Source organism: Camellia sinensis, chromosome 15 (genome assembly GCF_055761805.1).
Source record: "Camellia sinensis isolate YWXY chromosome 15, ASM5576180v1, whole genome shotgun sequence".
Lineage (NCBI taxonomy): Eukaryota > Viridiplantae > Streptophyta > Magnoliopsida > Ericales > Theaceae > Camellia > Camellia sinensis.
This window is the reverse complement of record NC_138975.1, coordinates 103,453,634-103,467,472: the sequence shown is the minus strand read 5'-3', so window position 1 is coordinate 103,467,472 and position 13,839 is coordinate 103,453,634.

Genomic DNA, 13,839 nt, shown 5'->3' with positions numbered 1-13,839 from the left:
GCGAGGAAGCCAAATCTGGAATTTCCAGATTTGCCTCCCAAGCTCAAACCAAGCATTCAACCACTCCAAACTCGACCTCTTGGGCCCAAATTCTGGAAAACATCATTAAATTCAATGTATAACAAGTTTCAAAGCTCAATTTATGAATTCAAGCCCCAAAGGTGAGTCAATTAGAACCATATTCAAACCCATTTTCAAGAACAATCATTCAAACATGCATGAATGAGTTTTAAACCAAATTGAAGCTCCAAAGCTTGCTCAAATGAGCTCATTTCTTTCCAAAACCAGATGAAAACATAGTCTATAACAACAATATGAGCATGCATGCACTAATGTCCATCTAATCAACCTCAAAATGCAACAATACCAACATGCATGCAAGAAATGATCTTCAATCCATCATTAATGAACCAAATCATGGCTTAGCTCCACAAATTAACATGAATCATGCAAGAATGAACTCAAGAACAGCAACAAGAAGATGAATGTCCTACCTTAGTCTTGTATTCAAGGTCTAGGAGCTCAAAGTAGCAATCACACCTCAATTCTCAAACAATGCCAAGCAAGATCAAGCAAATCTCTCAAGAACAACTCAACTCACTCTCACTCTCTAGCTTGGGTCGGTTGAGGCAAGAAGAGGAGAAGAAAATGTTTGGTTTGATCACATACGTGGAGTGTTCAAAGGCTCAAGTGTGTGTATATGAGATAGTGGCAAAATGGTAAATATGGCAAACTCTTTAATTGGCCTATTTTAATCTAATTTAATCATACCTAATCAATTTTCAGATACTTATACCATAAAATCACATTAAATATGAGGGTCACGTAACATCAATCGGTTTCAGATTCGGCCGCCGATAAGGCCTTCAAATAGCAGTTTAAACATATAAACATGAACAGATAATCAGACAATCAAACAGATAGAATGCAATTGACTAACATATACTCAGTTAATTCAGATTCCGATTTCAGTCAGTCAGTTCAGTATTTCTTTCAGTTCGATTATCAGTCAGCTATCAGTCATTATCCGTTTCGTTTAACAGTAATCGGTGATTATCGGTAATCGATCAGTCATTAATCAGTGAACAGTATGAGGGTTGTTACAGTCTCCCCTCCTTATAAAGAGTTTAGTCCTCTAAACTCGAGTTACCTTCATTCTGGAAGAAAACAGGATTCAGTGGAAACAGTTCAGGATATCTTTTAGCCATGTCCTCTTCCCTTTCCCACGTGGCATACATGCCACCGTGGTTCTGCCAGTCAACTTTCACTAGTGGGATCTCTTTGTTCCTCAGTTTCTTGATTCGTCGGTTTACAATCTGTATGGGCCGTTCCTCGTAAGTGTAGTCATCACTCAACACTACGTGGGTAGGCTCTATTACATGGAAGGGATCCCGGAGATAGTCTCTCAACATAGAAATGTGGAAGACGTTATGCATGTGTTCCATTTCAGGAGGGAGCGCAACTTGATACGCCACCGGATTAATTTTCTCAATAATCTCATAAGGTCCGACGTATCTCGGTGCTAACTTGCCTTTGACTCCAAAACGAGTCTGGCCTTTCATTGGTGTCACTTTCACAAAAACGTGATCACCCACTTCATACTCTCTGTCCCGTCTTCTGACATCTGCATAACTTTTCTGTCTACTCTGTGCAGTTTTCAATCTTTGCTGTATCAGTTTCACTTTTTCAGTTGTTTCATATACAATCTCGGGCCCAAGCAAAGGCCCATCTCCAACTTCTGCCCAGCAAATTGGAGATCTACATTTTCTGCCATACAATGCCTCAAAAGGCGCCATACCAATACTCGAATGGTAGCTGTTGTTGTAGGCGAATTCAGCTAAGGGCAAATGGCTTTCCCAGTCTCCCTGAAAATCAAGGACACACATTCTCAGTAGATCCTCCAGAGTTTGGATGGTCCTTTCAGATTGGCCATCTGTCTGAGGATGATAGGCACTACTCAGCCCCAATTCAGTACCCAATGCAGTCTGTAGGCTTTGCCAAAACCTCGATGTAAACTTCGAATCCCTGTCAGAAACAATAGACACAGGCACTCCATGCAGTCTAACGATTTCATCAATATAGATAACAGCCAATTTGTCCGCATTATAAATCGTCTTGACAGGTAAGAAGTGAGCAGATTTGGTTAGTCTATCAACAATAACCCAAATTGAATCCATACCTTTTCTGGAGCGAGGTAACCCAACGATAAAATCCATCGTGATGTGCTCCCATTTCCATTCCGGTATGGGTAAGGGTTGCAGTAATCCGACAGGTCGTTGATGTTCAGCTTTGACCTGTTGGCAATGAAGACATTTGGATACAAAATCAGCAATTTCTTTCTTCATTCCCGGCCACCAGAAATTCTGTTTCAGATCTTGGTACATTTTCGTATTCCCCGGGTGGATAGACAATTTTGAATTGTGGCCCTCTTGCAGAACTCTTCTTTTCAGTTCAGTGTCATTCGGTACACACAGTCTTTCATGAAATTTCAGTACATTATTCTCAAATTTGAATCCCGGTCTCGGTTTAGATTCTCTTTCCTCGATGATCTTCTTCAAGAAATCATCCAGTTGCTGTTTCTCTTTAATCTCTTCAATCAGTGCCGGTTGAGCAGAAATAGCAGCTAAGGTTCCACCTTGTTCTCGTAAAACAATTTCAATTTCAGATTTTTCAAGGTCACAAAGCAACTCTTTCTGTTCGGTGAGCAAACATGCTAGATTTCCAATCGATTTCCGGCTCAATGCATCGGCAACGGTATTGGCTTTTCCCGGATGGTACAATATCTGTAGGTCATAGTCTTTAATCAGTTCCAGCCATCTCCGCTGTCTCATATTCAGTTCTTTCTGTGTGAAGAAATACTTTAAACTCTTGTGGTCGGTGTAAACTTCACATGTCACCCCATACAGATAGTGACGCCAGATTTTTAGTGCAAACACCACTGCAGCAAGTTCCAGGTCATGGGTCGGGTAGTTCTTTTCATGTGGTCTCAGTTGACGGGAAGCATAAGCAATAACTTTCCCATTCTGCATTAAAACACATCCCAAACCCTTATGAGAAGCATCACTAAATACAGTGTAACCATCCGTACCTGAAGGTAAAGTCAAAACTGGTGCAGTCACAAGTCGAGTTTTCAACTCCTGGAAAGCAGATTCTCTTTGGTCGGTCCAGTCAAATGATGTCCCCTTTTGAGTTAACTGAGTCAATGGTAGGGCAATTTTGGAGAAATCTTTGACAAATCTTCTGTAATATCCAGCCAATCCCAAAAAGCTTCGGACTTCAGTCACATTTGTTGGTCTAGGCCAGTTCACCACAGCTTCAATTTTCTGCGGATCAACAGAAATTCCATCTTTGCTAACAACATGCCCCAAAAACATAACATGGTCAAGCCAAAATTCACATTTAGACAGTTTAGCATACAGTTTCTGTTCCCTTAAGGTTTGTAGGGCAAGTCTCAGATGATGTTTATGCTGTTCTATACTTTTGGAGTAAATCAATATGTCATCGATAAATACAACAATAAAGTCATCAAGGTACGGTTTAAAAACTCTGTTCATGAGGTCCATAAAAGCAGCTGGTGCGTTCGTGACTCCAAAAGGCATAACTAGAAATTCATAATGTCCATACCTTGTTCTAAAAGCAGTTTTATCAATGTCTTCCGGTTTAACCTTCAGTTGATGATACCCCGATCTGAGATCAATCTTAGAAAACACTTGTGCACCCTGTAACTGATCAAATAAGTCATCAATACGTGGCAAAGGGTATTTATTTTTCACAGTTACCTTGTTCAGTTCACGGTAGTCTATACACAACCTCAACGAGCCATCTTTCTTCTTGACAAACAAAACTGGTGCACCCCATGGTGAGGTACTGGGTCTGATGAACTTTTTGTCTAACAGTTCTTGCAGTTGCACTTTCAGTTCTTTCAGTTCAGCTGGGGCCATTCGGTAAGGAGCTTTCGAAACTGGCTGTGTTCCGGGAATCACATCAACAGTAAATTCAATCTCCCTATCAGTCAAATCTCCTGGAAGATTATCTGGAAAAACATCTGGAAATTCCCTGACTATAGGAATACAACTCACATCAGTATTATCATCAATAGGCACAGTCAGTACAGAACACAGATACCCTTTACATCCCTTTCTAATCAGTTTAACAGCCTTCACAGATGAAATCAAATACGGAGGAGGTACTACTCCACTCCCATTAAACACAAATGCAGGCAGACCAGGTGGACGGAAAACAACTTGCTTGGTCACACAGTCAATAGTGGCATGATATTTTTGTAACCAATCCATCCCCAATATTACGTCGAAATGATCAATGTTCAATGGCAGTAAATCAATAAACAGATGCATATCCCCAACAATAATTTCACATGCGGGGTACATATAAGCACATGTCATGGATCCCCCTACGGGTGATGATACGGCTAGCAGATAGTTCATGGGTTCTAAGGGTCTATCCAATTTCCGTGAAAAAGCATATGATACATAAGAATGCGTAGACCCCGAATCAATCAGTACATATGCATTTTGAGTACAGATAGAGAGAATACCTGACACAACGGTCTCGGTATTCTGCACATCTCCCGGTACTAGTGCGAACACTCGGCCTTGCCTCATAGGCTCTTTCCCGGTAGCTTTAGGGTTAGGCTTTGGTGGAGCATTTGATACTGCTGCGCTTGGTGCAGCTTTACCACTGGCTTGTGGAGCAGAGGGGCAGTCTTTAACCATGTGGCCCACCTTGCCACACCTGTAACAGGCTCCAGATATTCTGTAGCAAACCCCTTTGTGCTTCTTGCCACATTCAGAACAGGGTGGTATGAATCCACTCTCTTGGCTGGGGCTAATCATCGTCCCCGTATTCTGTTTCTTGTTGGCTGGGTTGTGCTTGCCTTTCTTAAATTTGAAACCCTGCCTTTTTCCATGCCATTCAGTTGTTGGTGTTTCAGATTGTTTCACTGCTGCAATGTTCGACTCGGCCATCAATGCCCGGTCGAGAACACCCACAAAAGTCGGTAATTTCAAAACATTTATCCGGTCAAGTATTGCCACATTAAGGCCGCTTTCAAATTTTCTGGCCTTCTTATATTCAGTATCCACCATGTGCGGTGCATAACGGGCAAGTTCAGTAAATTTCGTTTCATATTCGGCAACCGACGTGGTGCCCTGTTTCAGTTGCTCAAATTCAGTCACTTTCCTATCCCTGACACACTGAGGGAAGTACTTTTCAAAGAAGGACTCCTTGAACTGAGCCCAAGTCATAACAGTATTTGTTTCGCGAATCAACATCCACCACCTTCTAGCTTCTTCTTGAAGGGTGAAGGTAGCTAACAATACCTTGTTCGCTTCCGAGCACGGAAACACTTCAAATAATTTCTCTGTTTCCAGAACCCAAGCTTCAGCTTTTAGCGGTTCAAGGCCTCCCTGAAAGGATGGCGGTTTCATTTTGCTGAACTTCTGGGTCAAAGCAATTATGTCCCCATCATTCGCATTCGCATTAAGTTCCGGCTGTACCGGAGGAGGAGGAGGTTGTTGGTTCTGTTGTTGTTCAAGTCTAGCAGTTATCAGTTCTATCATTCTTTCCATTCTTTCCATTCTTGCCTCAGTAGATGAGGACTCAGGTTCATTTGCATTGTCCATTTCACTATACGCAGTTATAACAGTTTTAAACATAAGCAGTCATTTGTTTAACAGTTTACCACGTCAGTATGTATTCAGTCATAACATAACCACACACTTATCATGCTCATGAGATGCCCTAATAACTTTTCTAGGACACCCTATAGCTCATTTGGACACGTGTGTGCGGTATAACTCGTGGTCAAGTATCGCTCTGATACCACTCTGTCACGACCCAAACCCGGCCCTATGGGTTTAGCACCGTAACCGGCCAGTAATCCGAGATTACCGAAGGCCTGCTGAACAGTAATACAGTGAAACAGAGTACAGGGCCTGGCGGAAGCCAATACAGTAAATAAATAGTGTCCATTGAGCTGTGACAGTCTGCATGCAAAAAGGCTTTTCATACATTATACAAAAACAGTACAGAACAGTATACACAATATACAAAATTAACAGTCACACAGTACAGGGACCTAATCCCTGTATAACAGTACAGTAAACAGTCAGTCTATACAAAACAGTGAAACAGTACAAAAAGGGGGAAATTCTAAAACACCCCTAAGCCTTAACAGTAGGCTCGGAACCTCGCAGTGAGGCACAAAGGCTGGCTTGACAAAACTGGAGTAACCCTGACGCCTCTAGCTGCGGTCTGGTGCCTGTACACCTACATATATATATGAGCAGTGAGCTAAAGCCCAGTGAATAACATAAAGCGTAAAGAGGTTTAGAATGAATGTCCTTACAGTAATGAAACCAATTCAATTCAATCAGTATTTCAGTCGTTCAGTACAGTAAACAGTCATATGTGGTACATCCATTAGCATAACAGTAACAGTAGGTCTTGAAAGACCGAACAGTAATGATGGCCATCAGTCAGTAAACAGTAGTGGTTCCGCGAGGGAACCGACAGAGATCTCTGTAACAGTAACAGTAACAGTAAACCGTAGATACTAAGGATGCCACAGTATAGTTCAGAAATAAAGGACATACATTCATTCAGTAATACCAGTTCAGTAAACAGTTCAGTTCAGTATTCAAAAGATATCAGTTGAACATATCTTTACACAATTGTTACTCACAGAGTTCTGGGCTACAGTATGCTAGAGCGTGTCTCCCCAGTTGCCAACCCTACACAGTTCACAGGTTGAACACACTAAGCTACACAGTTGGGAAATCTCATAACTTAATCCCTAATTTGCCTTGGTGTGTTCTACAATGATATCCTCATCAAGGTGCCTTAAACTAGGCCTAAGAATGCCTAGGATGGGATGAGGATGCAAAAATACACTTAGAAAACATTTCGCAAAGTTTGCTGAAAATAGGAGCCTCGCTCGAGCGAGACTTTCTACGCTCGAGCGTAAGTCCAAAATCAAAGGCTTCGCTCGAGCGAGGAATCCTTCGCTCGAGCGGTCTGCAAAACAGTAAAAGTACTGGATGCTGAAATTTTACGCGCGATGGTCGCTCGATGGTCGCTCGAGCGGAGCCCTGGACAAAGGTTCTCGCTCGAGCGGGGAATCCTTCGCTCGAGCGAGGAAGCCAAATCTGGAATTTCCAGATTTGCCTCCCAAGCTCAAACCAAGCATTCAACCACTCCAAACTCGACCTCTTGGGCCCAAATTCTGGAAAACATCATTAAATTCAATGTATAACAAGTTTCAAAGCTCAATTTATGAATTCAAGCCCCAAAGGTGAGTCAATTAGAACCATATTCAAACCCATTTTCAAGAACAATCATTCAAACATGCATGAATGAGTTTTAAACCAAATTGAAGCTCCAAAGCTTGCTCAAATGAGCTCATTTCTTTCCAAAACCAGATGAAAACATAGTCTATAACAACAATATGAGCATGCATGCACTAATGTCCATCTAATCAACCTCAAAATGCAACAATACCAACATGCATGCAAGAAATGATCTTCAATCCATCATTAATGAACCAAATCATGGCTTAGCTCCACAAATTAACATGAATCATGCAAGAATGAACTCAAGAACAGCAACAAGAAGATGAATGTCCTACCTTAGTCTTGTATTCAAGGTCTAGGAGCTCAAAGTAGCAATCACACCTCAATTCTCAAACAATGCCAAGCAAGATCAAGCAAATCTCTCAAGAACAACTCAACTCACTCTCACTCTCTAGCTTGGGTCGGTTGAGGCAAGAAGAGGAGAAGAAAATGTTTGGTTTGATCACATACGTGGAGTGTTCAAAGGCTCAAGTGTGTGTATATGAGATAGTGGCAAAATGGTAAATATGGCAAACTCTTTAATTGGCCTATTTTAATCTAATTTAATCATACCTAATCAATTTTCAGATACTTATACCATAAAATCACATTAAATATGAGGGTCACGTAACATCAATCGGTTTCAGATTCGGCCGCCGATAAGGCCTTCAAATAGCAGTTTAAACATATAAACATGAACAGATAATCAGACAATCAAACAGATAGAATGCAATTGACTAACATATACTCAGTTAATTCAGATTCCGATTTCAGTCAGTCAGTTCAGTATTTCTTTCAGTTCGATTATCAGTCAGCTATCAGTCATTATCCGTTTCGTTTAACAGTAATCGGTGATTATCGGTAATCGATCAGTCATTAATCAGTGAACAGTATGAGGGTTGTTACACCAACTAAAACTTTAATCGTCCTAAATAATTTCAGTTTTTTGCGGCTAAATTTTTTAGTTGCTGAAAATACAATATTAATTTTTTTGAAAGTTTTTAGGGAATAAAAAATTAGTCGGCAATTGAGATCTTTCGGCAACTAAATGTTTTAGTTGCTGAAAATGCAATATTAAATTTTTTTTTTTAAAGCTTTTGGCACTAAAAAATTAGTCTGCAATTGAGGATTTTCGGCGACTAAACCTTTCAGTCGCCAATTACTTTTCCTGACAATTATTCAACAACTAATCTGGCAATTAAAAATTTTAGTCGCTAAAAAATTTCAACAACTAAAAATTAACTTTTAAGAACTAAAAATTTGGTCATTAAAAATATCATTTGTTATAGTGATTGTTCCAACTGATTCTCTTATGTTCTATTTCTTTCTGTAGATTTTTTTTCCCCTCAGTTTTAACATTTTGTTTTACGACAAACAAAAAATATTTTCTTTTAATCAATGAAAACAAACATACCTAGGTATAAAAGTGGCTTTTATTAAAGATAGGACGACTTTTATTATTTTCGTAAACAACGTTTTTTTGGTTTGTAAAGAACCATTAAAACAAAAGTGGTGTTAAAAGGAAATTAGGATGGCTTGACGGGACTATAAAACATGTGGAACTGCCGTATCATTGTGATTAGTAGTACTATATGTATTAATTAATATATATATATTAGTATATTAATTAGTATTATAATATTATTAATTATCTTATTTATTATATAAATTATAAATATTTAAAATTTTTAAAATTATGTCATATCAATTATTAGTACACTAATGTATATATTAATTAATGCATGTAGCATTATTAAATGAAGATTTTATTGTGTTGTTTGGTAACTTATGAAGTTAGTTCCTCGTTTGAAAATAGATTATCTTAATAATTTTTTAATTAAAATATGAGGTAAAACAATTAATATATTTAGAAATAATTTTTTAATTTTTTACAAAAAAATTATGAAATGAAATAATTTATAAAATAAAAATAGGTAAATTGACAATTTTGCCCTTTGCAACTCTCCGTGAATTTGTACTCACCTACCCTTTTGTTAGGTGAAATGATGCCCCTGATAGTAAATCCCTCCGTTTGCTGTGCGAGTCAGTGGGTTGTCGGGACTAGATACATTGTGAGACTCTTGACTATTTTTTTATGGGTTTGGTTATGGTGTGCAACTTACACCTTACACCTTATACCTTACACTTACACCTTACACTTACACCTTTTGTAAAAAATTAAACCTTACACTTACACCTTTTTTGAGGTTGCACACCATGTGCAACCCACTTACACCTTACACCTTACACTTACACCTTACACTTACACCTTATACTTATACTTACACCTTACACTTACACTTTTTGTGTAAGTGGCACATGGTGTGCACTTGCACACTTAAGGAAACTCCTTTTTTTATTTCAAAAAAACTCTCATCAGTTTTATTAGATTTTAAGGCAAAAATCATGGATGGTAGGCTTTAATCAAACCCGTGATTTGAAATAATAGATAGGTTTGTAAGATAAAATGATGGGTTTTTTAATAATTTTTTGATTTTTAAGTTAAAATCATAATATGTCGAACGATAGTGTTTGATAGTGTCTGTGATTTTCGTTTATGTTTAAAAAAATTATGAAACATATTTTTTTTGTTTATTTTTAGAAAAACAAAAAAATTACAAACTCGTTTGATTAAAACAAAATATTTGAAAATTTTTAAAAACAAAAATCAAAAGGATAAGTTATAGTAAACCCCCTTAAATTATAACTCATTTGCACTGTGTTCCCCTGAATTTCAAAACTCAATAATTAATCCTCTCGACATATTATCTTGTTGTTGTTAACCAGTTTTGTTACGATTTTTTTAGAAATTTATAGAAAATCATATGATGTGTAAAATACATAACACATTTATTAAATTTATAAGACAATAATAATACCAACTATTGATTGTTTAAGGATACTAATACTCTTATCTGGTGATTTCATTTATAATTTATCTCTTTTATCTTAGTGATAAAGTACAAATGAGATCATCAAATAAGGATATTATTGCTCTAAAAAATTAATAAAAGTGTTATGTACATCACACGTGATTTGATTTTCTATAAATTCTTAACAAAATCCTAACAAAAAATGTCAACTGCAATATGATAATAGTTCAAGGGAGTTAATTGTTGGGTTTTGAAATTTAAAAGGGCAAAATGTTAATGGATCGTAGTTTAAGAAGATTTATTGTAATTTATCCTTACAAATATTATAATTGTAAATATGTAATAAAAATTATATTTTATTCTCCTTCCGTCTAATTTTGGTGATCCCTTTTGGGGATTCCAACTTTAAGAGAGCATACAATCATTATATTTAGCATCCGTTTGGGAAGTAGGTTGGTTTTTTGACTTTTTAGTGAGGTATCTTCCTGTTAAATTACCAAACTGCCCCTGATAGGTTTACATGTCAACTCATTGCATCTGGGCATCCTCCACGTCAAATTGTTTGGGCCGAATTTATTTTTTTTATTTTATTTTTTTGTCTTTTTGGGGTTTGGATTTGCCGTATTTTGATGTTTTCTTTTTTTTTTTTAAATTCATGTTTTTGTCATTTTTATTTTTTTATACATTAATTAGTTCTTGTTCTTTAATTTTTATTGGTATACAAATTCTTTTTTAAATTTTTCAAAAAATACATATTGTATGAATATTTTTTGAAAAATTAAAAAATCCACAGTACCTAAGAGCCACCGTGGCCATCATAAACGGCAAAGAAATGGAGGGGCGAGATCTGGCCGGAGCTTCGAGAACCAGAGGCGGTGCACCCTCCCACGTGATCGCACGTGCGAATCATGAACCCAGGCACGATGGCGACGGCGTCCTCTATCTCTCTCCTCCTCCTTATCACCGACGTGAACCCCCACGTCACTCTCTTGTTGTTCCTCCCCTCGTACTTCACTCTCCCCGAAACCGCCACAGATGTCGCCTCCGGCACCAGCGGTTCCACCACTCCGTCTCGGCGGCACGGCCAACAAGGCCGAAGGAATCTCGTCGGAACTGCTGCTCGCGGCGGAGATGTCGCCGGAGCTACTCGAAACATCGTCGCTGCCGAAGATCCACGACACGATCGAACTCGTCGAAGCTAAATCGAGAACCGAATCGACTTGGTGAAGGTCCTCGTCTTCCATATCTCTCCTCCTCTTTCACTTGTTCTGTGTGTGTGTGATTTGCATGTTGGGCCTCAGATATAAAGGGAAGACCCAGGGTATTTTGGTAAATTTATCCCAAAAGGGTTTGAACCCAACACGTTGTTTCTGTTTTGTCTTCATTTGGCTAAATTAGTCTTTTTTGTCCAGACGTGGTTAATTTAGCCCCAACTTCCCTTCCTAAACACCACCTTAAATTTAAATTTCAAAATATTTTTTCACTAATGTCCTATCTTTTTAATACATTTATAATTACTCAAAAGGAATAATTTTGAAAAATCAAATGTTTTTTGAAAAATAGTTGAGAGCACTGAAAATAGTGTTCTAATAGCACTACTAATGATATGACAGTGAGCCCTGTCCACTGTCTATACCTTTTTTTTTTTTTGTGATATTTTTAATGCTTTAAAACTATCAGTAATCTTTTTTTTTTAATAGTATAAATCATTGTTGATATTTTCTACTTTAATTTTTCAAATTGGAGCATCATTTTAAAACATCCCAAAACAAAATATTGAATCAACAAAATAGGACGAAGAAAATATTATTTTATGCCACATCAGTACCAAGTCACATACCACATCAGTCTGCCTAATCACCCGAAGACACATTCGGGCCAAAAATTCCGGAATCAACAATGATTCATCTCACTAAAAACATCACCACTAATAACACTAATGCATTAAAAAAGTAAAAAAAAAAAAAATACAACTCCAAAACCAAAACATCACATTATTAATAGCGGGATCCACTGCCACCTAATTAGTGGGAGCACTAATTAGTGCTCCCAAACATTTTTCTTCCGGAATATAGGATCACCCACGTAGGCCGTGGAAAATGTCATTCGATTCTCACCGATCTGATGGCTAATAACGGATTTTTATAATTCGCCTTCAAATTAATATGTATGTGTTTTTTCAAAAATTTTAATAAAATATTACAGTAAAAATTAATGTAAAAGAGATTTAAGATATTAAATTTATTATAAATTAATGTTATATTTAAAATATTATATATTATACAAATACTTGATATTATTTAATGTTATCCATCAATGGATTAGCAAATGAAAACCATCTGAATCGTTTAAATCACAATTTAATTATTTACAATCTATTATTTATAATTTTAAATTCAAATCGCACTGCACCGCGCAGACTTTTGATGTCACATATTATTTGGTATTTTAAATTAAGATATAAATTTTTAATTATCCTTATTTGGAATCTACAAAAATTAAAAAGTTAAAAAATTATTAAAAAAATCAAAAATCCATATTATAAACATGTGGGGAAAGCTTTTTTTTTTTTTTTAATATCCAACAATGTACTTTGCACATACATTTAGCAAAGTGAGAAGACGTGGCACATCTCAAGCCATGAATTCTCATTAAAAAAAAAAAATTATGCACACCCCAAAAGTCAACAATTTGGTCAGTATACTGTGCATCTATAATATTTTATTACACAATTTTTATAAATAGTCAAAAAATTATTCTAAATATACAATTTTTTTTTTACTATTTTAGTCAAAAAAATACACTTATATAGCACATTCTAAACAACTTCTAAACACCAATATGAACTCAAACTAACTTAACAAAAGAATATCCCCCAAAAAAACTAATAATAATAACAGCAATGGTTGGTGGCCCGAAATTCAGTGATTCGAATGACTCGAAACTGTTAAAATGACATCGTTTTGAGCATAAAACAAGCCAAAACAACGTTATTTTGACAGTTTCAACCCATTTGAATCACTGATTTTATAGCTCTTAAACATTTTTCTAATAATAAATAGGTTAAATATGTGTTGAGAAAATTCTCACCCTAATCTATAACAACTGGACACGACGACACTTGGAACGTAATGGTTTCCCACTCCATAACGCAACATCTTGTTGACATCGGATAGCGTGGACATTAATAACTATATCATGTCATCTTCCACGTCGGGTAATTGATGTAGTGCTAAACAACATGGCAAAGCATTTTGCATATATATAATGCTTACATTCCTTATTGGGAATAATTTTTCATCATATAATTAAAAAAAAAAAAAAACATAATTTTAATTTTTTTAATCATAATTTAAAAAAAATCATAACTAAACATAATATAATATATAAATAAAAAATTCATGAGTTATAACTTAAAAAAAATAATTATAACTAAAGAAAAATAATATAATTAAGAGTGCATATAATGTATTATTTTCGACTAAAATAATATATTTTCAAACGAAATGTATACCGTTAGTGCATTAAGAAATGGAATCCCATTGATAAAAAATTTCGATTCGTGTCTTTTTTTGCTGGATGGCAAAAGTGTTTTTAAGTGAAAATTTGAGTTCTGT